This window comes from Sinocyclocheilus rhinocerous, unplaced genomic scaffold, assembly GCF_001515625.1.
Source record: "Sinocyclocheilus rhinocerous isolate Xijiao unplaced genomic scaffold, SAMN03320098_v1.1 scaffold616, whole genome shotgun sequence".
In the NCBI taxonomy this organism is placed as follows: Eukaryota; Metazoa; Chordata; class Actinopteri; order Cypriniformes; family Cyprinidae; genus Sinocyclocheilus; species Sinocyclocheilus rhinocerous.
In genome coordinates, this window is record NW_015631496.1 from 1,121,685 (window position 1) to 1,130,088 (window position 8,404).

The window sequence follows — 8,404 nt, forward strand, 5'->3', positions numbered from 1 at the left end:
ACTGAAAACAACAGGTTATTGCTACTTTTTATGTATAAAAAAGTTTCCATACTAAATGCAGAGCTAGTGTGCAGGATTTTATTTTATTTTTTTGAAAAAGATCCGGCGTGGGGTGTCACCTGCAGCAGCTTTGGACCCGAAAAGTAGAATTTGCTACAGCTGTGACAGCAGAGACGTCGCAAGGGGGTGTCGGAACAAAAGGTGTGTAGGCAGCTGCCACTACATTTAACACACACATGTACAGGCAAGAGAACAGAGGATCTGACATACTGACAAGCGTCCCAATCCTGACACCCATCCACCTTCTCAATTACATCCAAAGACTCTGATGGATTGAAGGCAGTTGCTAAAGGCATATTAGGGCAAAGGGTGAGGGTGGGGGTCTCTGAGAGGAGGGCTGGGGGTCTGAGCGCTCTGCATTAAGCTCATTGCTGAACCGGTCTCCACTGTCTGCCAGGCATAGGTCATGGGACGAGCTATGCTGTAGTCCGCTTGGATTTTATTTGTTGCTTGACTGGGTCACAGGAAAGAAACCGTGAGGATCGAATCGGAGGCTTTTTGTTCATCGTTACTTGTAAGGGGTAAGAAGGAGCTTAATTTGATACCAGTAACGCTATTTTAAGATAGTGTAACTTCAAGTTTCTTTTTATGTAGTTTCATACTTGAATTCTTTGGTTTTCGTAAAAATAACTGAATGTGACAAAAATAGAGCAGTAACATCCTAAAATAGTTTAGTAGTTTGTTTTTTTAGATTTGTATATTCCGTAAACGTCACTAAGAGATCGGGTTGACATGAACAATGTGTTGCCTTCAGGGTATTTCCGAGCGTTGAAGAGTGGTGTGGTGTGACAGGGCCATGTGCTGTAATGCATGACAGCTTCACTCTACACGCAGAGCAGTTCACATCTCTGTCTGCCTCTCTCAATCTCTTTCTTTTGCTTTTTGTGCACCTTTGTCAGAATACTTCTTTTCAGTGTGTTGGAAAAATTCAGTTGCATTTTCTTTTCTTTTCTTATACTGTCTAATGATTTTACCAGCAGTTTCAGTCTTAGTTCAATATGAAAAACGTACATTGCCTTTCAGAAGTTTTGGGTTTTTTAAAGAAATTAATCATTTTATTCAGCAAGGACATATTAAATTAATTAAAAGTGACAGTAAAGACATTTTATAATGTTATAAAAGATTTCTATTTTATTTAAATACTGTTCTTTTGAACTTTCTACTCTGTCAAAGAATCCTAAAAAAAGCGTCACAGTTTAATTAGCACAACTGTTTTCAGCATTGCTAATAATAAGAGATGTTTCTTGATCACCAAATCAGCATATCTGAATGATCTCTGAAGGATCATGTGATACTGAAGACTGGAGTAATGATGCTGAACATTTGCCATCACAGAAATAAATTACATATGTATACAAGATATTACAAAATATGTCACATACAAAATATTCAACAAATACAAAAACAATTATTTTAAATTGTAAAAATATTTCGCGATTTTACGGTTTTAAAAAAAATCCTTGGTGAGCAAAATTGAACCCCAAACTTTTGAATGGTAGTGCACATTGGCTTATATTGGCTTCAGTTTAATAAAAATTGTGTCTTTAAATCCATAAAGGGAGTGTGTGTATATATTTCTTTTTTTTTTCACTCAAAAAGTAACAGATTTACAATCCTGTTTGGATAATAATTGAACTTTTAAAACGTTAAGTCATTTTCTGGTGAGAACTGTGTATACATAGCAGAAAAAAAGATGTTCTTGTTGTTTACAGTGCTTTTCACTTGAGAAAAAGTATGTCAATATTAACAGGAAAGAAAGATCAGTATGTATGCTTATAGCTGCCAGTCTTGTGGCGTATCAGATTATTGTGTCTCATTATCCAGCATTACTTGCGCTTCTCTTTCGCCCTTGAGCTTTTCTACAGAAACACGAATGACATCTTTTTCCTTGTCTAGCTTGTCTTCTGATTGTGATTTTGATATATTACTGAACCGACAAGCTTATCTTTTGTTCGAACCAAAAAATCTTTTGTTTTGTTGTGTAACTAACCGCTCATGACGTGGTCATGACGAACTGCTGGCAACACACCCTCCTTTCCAATTGTCACATTGATGTCACCGACGTTATGCTGCAAGGGAAGGTGTGTGTGTGTGTCTCCAAGACCTTTAGTGGCGGATCAGGGTCATGGTGTGTGAGAGGGAAAAAGATTTACCTGACCTTGGAACAGCATGTTAGCCTGCATATGTTGGTATTTGCAGCCTGATGCAGTAGCCTGAGAGTTTTGTCACTTTGGCTTTGTCATACAGCCATGTGGCAGTGCTGTAAACTGACAAGTTTGACCACATTGTCCACACTGATGCTTGAAACGATAAGCTGGTATAAACAACAGCCTATAGTACTGTAGACAACACAACAGACAACTGTGTTTCATCTGTTCACAAGTGTTTTGTTTGTCAAATGAGTATAGAAGAAAAAACTCATTGAATCCTACGGCCTGACACCAGAAAAAAACTTTTTTTAGGGTTTAAAGTGGTAACCTAGCATTGTAGTTTGCTTTCAGAGTTGACGAGACAGACAGCAATGGTGTGATTCACAAGCTGAAGACCACGGATCCATTACACCCCTCCCCATGAAATGCTGTCCTTGCAGTGCCGTACCCACCGCCCTCCCCCATCTCAGAGATTGGGTTACGCTTGTGGTTTGGCAGACGTTACACCACCTATCTTCCCGCTCCTGGAGGAAGTCCAGTGATGGCACTCGGCATCGAACACCGCCGTATCATCAGTATACGTTGTGTACTGGACAAACGGCTGTGTTGAAAAACAGAAATCATGCGCTGCGGTCAGCAGCCGAGTAGCCATATTGGACCGGGTGAGTTCCTGCCGTGCGGGGAGGTTGAGTCAACAGGCTGGAAATATCCTGCAGTTGGTGCTGGCAGTACAACCCCAAGGTTGGAGTAAATCGCTGGAGGGTCTCACAGGGTTCCATTTTTGCCCCAGTTTAGCTGCTGCTAATGTTTTGAACAGCACTCAGCTCAAAAAAAAAAAACCATGAGCTTGAGGGTGTCTCCTCAAAACACCTTTTCTCCACCACAATTTCTTTGTGGCTCCATGTTGGACCAGCCAAGCTTGTTTTTTGTCTTCTTCATAAGTCATATAGCAGATAAGCTTGCTTTGATTTCCTTCTACTCTAGTATAGTTTGGAAATTGAGCTTAAAATCAACATGAAACCGCATTTGTGACCTATTTTGCTTTGTAATGAGTTATTACCATTCTGTAAGGTTGGGTACCGTTCACATTTTAACCGATATGGTACCGGTATCGGTACCTGTATTTCGGTGCTGGTACCCAATGGTACCTTTTTTCGGTACTTTACTCTGTGTAATTACAAAAACATTTATTTCAGTGAAAAAAATAAGTCCAAAAGTCTCAATTTCAACATTTTGAACAATAGGGCCCTACAAACTTTTTCTTTATTTCTTTTTCTTTTTTTCCCCCCAGAAATTCTTGTTTTAATTTTTCTGAAAATCAAATGAAGGCATTAAACATTTATTTTAAATCAAATGAAAATTAAACCCTTTTATTTTTTGGCAAACAAACTGAGGTTTACTGTTGAAATTAATACATGGAAGAAAAATTGTGTGAATATTCCTTTAAAACATTTTTTAGTAAGCTAATCATTTTATTATTTTTTTCTACAAGTGATTAATCTGGTTGTAATATTTATTTTTATCATTTAATTGTTTTAATTAAATTTGATATTTAAAGATGTACATTATACTGTACAAAAGTAATACAAGAGTAATATATTTCTGTTACATGTTAAAAACGATACAATTCTTGTGAAGTGACTCTCACAGCAGCTCTGGAGATTACGTTTTTGTGTTCATGCCGTCATATAGTCAGACGCAGAGGCTGAAAATCACCGCGAGCTTCACGCGTGCTTCAGTATTTGTGTAGTAAACAAAACCGCGTTTCCGCCATTCATACATACAGAGGCAAGCGGAACATGCAGGATTCATATTTAAACCGTCTTTTTGCATTTTAATATTCACAGACACTAGTTCATATTGCGATTCGAATTAAGTGGCAGTGGCTACTTTTGATTTATTTGTCCAAAATTGACGAATTCCGTGGCATTCCGCGCTATAGAGGAAATTATGTTTTTATGAATAGACTCCCCGATCCCGTCCGCGTTTTCGCAGAAACCATATGGCCCTAGAAATGTAACCACACTTCAGAACATTTCGGCTTGCCCTGTGTGTTGTTTGAACGAGTTGCAGGGGTGACCTCAAGTCACAGGGTCTCTCTTTCTCTCTCTCTGTAGCCTATGCGCCCAGATGCGTTCTCAGGTACCGAAATTTGGCACCGATTGATTTATCGTGAATCGGTACTCTGTAGTACCGACGCAATTCGGTCGGTCCCCTTAAAAGTACTGAGTTCGGTATCCAACCCTACCATTCTGGCTAATACTGATACGCTGATGATTGGTCACATGGTAAGCGTATACATGGCCTATATTAAAATGTTGCTATTTTATCTAAATAATTAAAAAAAATAAAACACTAAAATGAATTGTAAATGCTACAAGTGTTCAAAAAATTGAAAAGAGAATTGCTAAAGGTTGCCTTTAACAGTGTTAATAGGGGAAATGAGCACTGACTAAAACCTATACGTTAAAAAATCTTTAATAATGGCCGATAACTGATATGGTACCAAAATATTGTCCATCGCTATCCATAATGTTGCTTATTTCTAAGCAAAAAGGGATATTCAACGACTTCAGCTTGATTTTATCCATTGGGAATTGCTTTGATGAAAAGCGGCCTCTAAATGACAGGTAGTTCAAAGGGATGAGTTCATTTTTGAAGACCATTTTTAAAATTTGTAATCAAACATGCAAACAAATTATGCACCGCAAGACCAGGAATAAGTATTAAGAAAAGTAAATTGTGTCCATTTTGATTTAGTCATTAGCATTTGAGTTTTCTAGTGATAAAAACTGATTTATTGCTGATATTATGATAATCCGCATCATCAGTTCCAATTTTTTTCAACTTTGTCAGTGGATTGGAAACAGTTTTTTGTTTATTAATTTTTTGAGTAAATGTGTAAAATGTAGGGATGTAGCGATTCACTCAACTCATGATTCGATTCGATTCACGATTCAATTTGATTCACAATTATTATTTTTTTTACAAAATGAGATTTAAGACAAATTATAAATTAAATGTGTCCTTTGTGTTTTTTGCTAAATAACAAAACTTAAATATAATGTAAATGTAAATAACAAAACTAAATTGAAATTTTAAAACAAGCCCCAAATCAAATAAATAAGTAACACAAATAAAAGAAATCTCTTCATATAAACAAACTAAGGCTTTGTCTGTGCTCTTTCTATTTAAAATTAGAGGCAACCACTGCATTTTATCCATGATCCAGATGCTGCATACATACAACATGAGCAGTTTTTAATATAAATTACATTGTATAATTTTGAAATTTGAAGCAACAACAGAATGGTTTGACTTCAGTTTTGTGAAGTCAGCTGAATGAGATGCAGATTCAGCAGGTGGCGCTTAAAACGTTTCCTTGGTTTCCGCTGTAAACAAAGCAGCTCTGCACTTATGAACTTTAATATGCATTATACAGAGGCAAGAGGAAAAGAAAAAATACCATCGAAAGACAGTAAGTTCCCCTCAGACATACATTCATATAAACTCCTACCCCTAATTGAATCTCGATTTGTTTAGCATCTCAACCGATTTGAATCGTCACATATTTAAATCGATTTTCAACTGGCTCGCGGTTAATTTTCATTTCAGTAAGTTTGCAAAATGAAATTTCCACTTGGAATCATTGATTTATATTATATATACATATATATGCATTCTTTGGTGCACTGGTCTCCATTCACATCCATTATATACTTTACATTCTAGTGTCACAATATCTCAATCAGCACGCTTAGCTTTCTTCCTCAGTACAAAATAGCTTTTATTGGCTCCGGGAGTGCCGAGATATTGCTGGCGGTGACAGAGCTGTGGTCATGGGGCGTTTTGTATAGCACCAATGTACGGAAACTGTAAACGGCCGAATTAAACAACTCTCTGTCCCAGTCGGTGACCTCCCGCTCTGAGCTGGGAAGGTGATGGATTTCTCAGCACAGCTTTGGACCCGGTCCAAGCCCAGTTCTGGCACGGTCCCTTATCTCCAAGCCCCAGGCCACTCTGCCTCTAGTTACAGGCAGGGATAACAAAACTGGACTCTCTCACACACACCCCGTGGGGGAGATATGCTTACACACGCACACACGCTTGTGCAGAATACCATATGCCCACACATGGACGAGGGCAGCATGCGCTTATCCCAGCGGAGCTCTGGTACTTCAGAGTCCTTGCAAGAAGCACTGCAGCCCAAACGTGTGGGTCTGAGCTACTTGAAGATGGAGAATTACTCGATATAGTGAAAGGTCACAAACTTGTGACGGTGTTTTTTCACTTGTTTGCAAGCCTGTGTAAATGTTGTTTTGCTTGTGTTGCACGCTGAAGCTTGGTTCCGCAGGATTTCCTCAGTGGTATGAGCAAGCCGCAACTTAAAATTATAACACCTTCCCCAGTATGTGTGTGTGTGACAGCTGCATCATACAACTGCTCAGCTTTTTGCTCTGAGAGCAGTGAGAAATGCCTTGTGCTGACACGTGTGTGTGTGTGTGTGTGTGTGTGTGTACTTGTGCGCTCATGTACATATATGTGTGTTTATTTATTGTGCATCAGTTTTCATGAGCATAACTAATTTAAGATAAGGTTTTTGTTTTTGTTGCAGGGGGTTCCCCTAGTAGAGAAAACGGAAAGGAACCGGTGTTTTATCAGTAACCTTCTTTGTTTTTTCTTTATTGTTTAATTGCGGTGCTTGCTAAACCTTAAGGTTAGATATCTAAACAAACCCCAGAGTTTCCTAACTTTGTCATGTAACCTGTCCCGTACCATTTGTTCTATAAACTTATATAATACCTAAAATCATGCAGCCTGTTGGAAGTGTGCTGTTATTTTTCTCAGCAATGAGACTTGCAATTTTCACCTGCCACATTGACAGAGGAACTCTTGCCGTATCTGGACTCTTTTGACTTCAAGCACATTTTAGCAACCGCATAAAATGTGCTAAAAACCATACAGTACACCCTAACACCCTGGCATTTGAGGTGCAAGTGTTGCATGGGCAAACACTACTCTTATTTTCCTGCTAAAATGTAATAATTAGTTTAGTCGGTCATACAATCACTATCAGTCTTTCTTTCTTCACAAAATTATATGCATATTTGATTTTTCAAACATAATGTTGTCAATATAATTAAATATTCTAATACTTTTTTTTCAATTTATTTTTAATACTTTAGTTTTATACAATAATATAAAAATAAAACTGATTTGATAATTTCTAAAGAAAAAAAATATGCAGTTATATTAAATATTTAATTTATCCTAAATAAACTGCAAAAAAAAAAATATTTTTTTTCTTGTTGACTCTCTAATATCCTCTTGCAGCCCCCAGTTTGAATAACATTATCAAGTTTCAGCATTATCAAGCAGTACTTTATGAGTTCTCTGTAGTTAGAGAGTCTGACTGTGAGGAACCGCAGTCTGAGGACACTTTCCAGGTCCCTTGTGAAGCGACTGAGATCAGAGCTGGGAATTAGCCCCTCTCAGCGCTCACAGGGTGAAAGGTCAAACTCTGACTCTCATTGCAGATAAAGAAGTCTTTTCATGTATTGGCCCCACAGACCAAAACACACAAACGCACTCCGACTCACTTTGAACTCACGTCTGTGCTGCTGACGGCCGGCTGAGGAAACCTTTCCTGTCGACACATCCTCTCCATTTGGAGTTAGAAAACTCACGTAAACATATACGCGCACACACACACACACACACACACACACACACACACACCGCTCAATATTTTATTGTGAAAGAAGTGATGAAGCTTGTGACTGGGATTGTTTTGTCATGCCCAGCAGCTTGGATTGTGTATAAGAGTATTGGAGCTACTGCGTTCTGACCTTTTCTGTCACTCTAGATGTTAGAACAAACAAAAAGTGACGGTGAGTTTGTAGTCCTAAATGTCTTTCTCAGTTGTTTTGTTATGAAAGGAGAACACTGAAGTTAACAGAGTGAACGGCTTTTGTTTCTTAAGACACTTTTCACTGTCTTTAAGTCATTCATTAGTACGGGAGCTGTGTAGAGTTCCGATCGTATGCATATACAGAATTTTCAGGCTCAACTTGAACTTTGACTTGAACTTTTTAACTTTTCGCTAGATTGTTTGCGACCACCAATCAAAACTGATGCCCATAACCACACAATTATGTGGCTTTTTTTTTTTTTTTGGCAAAAATATCATTTTA

The 8,404-nt window shown here is 38.0% G+C and overlaps 1 protein-coding gene across 5 annotated transcripts in view; it reads left to right on the forward strand.

Moving 5' to 3' along the window:
• LOC107741762 (myocyte-specific enhancer factor 2D homolog) overlaps nt 1–8,404 on the forward strand; it is a 75,410-nt gene that overhangs the window by 15,428 nt on the left and 51,578 nt on the right. For 2 of the 5 annotated variants that reach the window (XM_016554539.1, XM_016554542.1), the window contains exon 1: nt 394–581. The exons of 1 other annotated variant lie outside the window; for it this stretch is intronic. The gene's annotated coding sequence lies outside the window, so the exon portion shown is untranslated. Of the gene's footprint in view, nt 1–393; nt 582–8,404 lie in introns of those variants that run through there. 2 more of the 5 variants (XM_016554543.1, XM_016554544.1) reach the window with 2 other exon arrangements.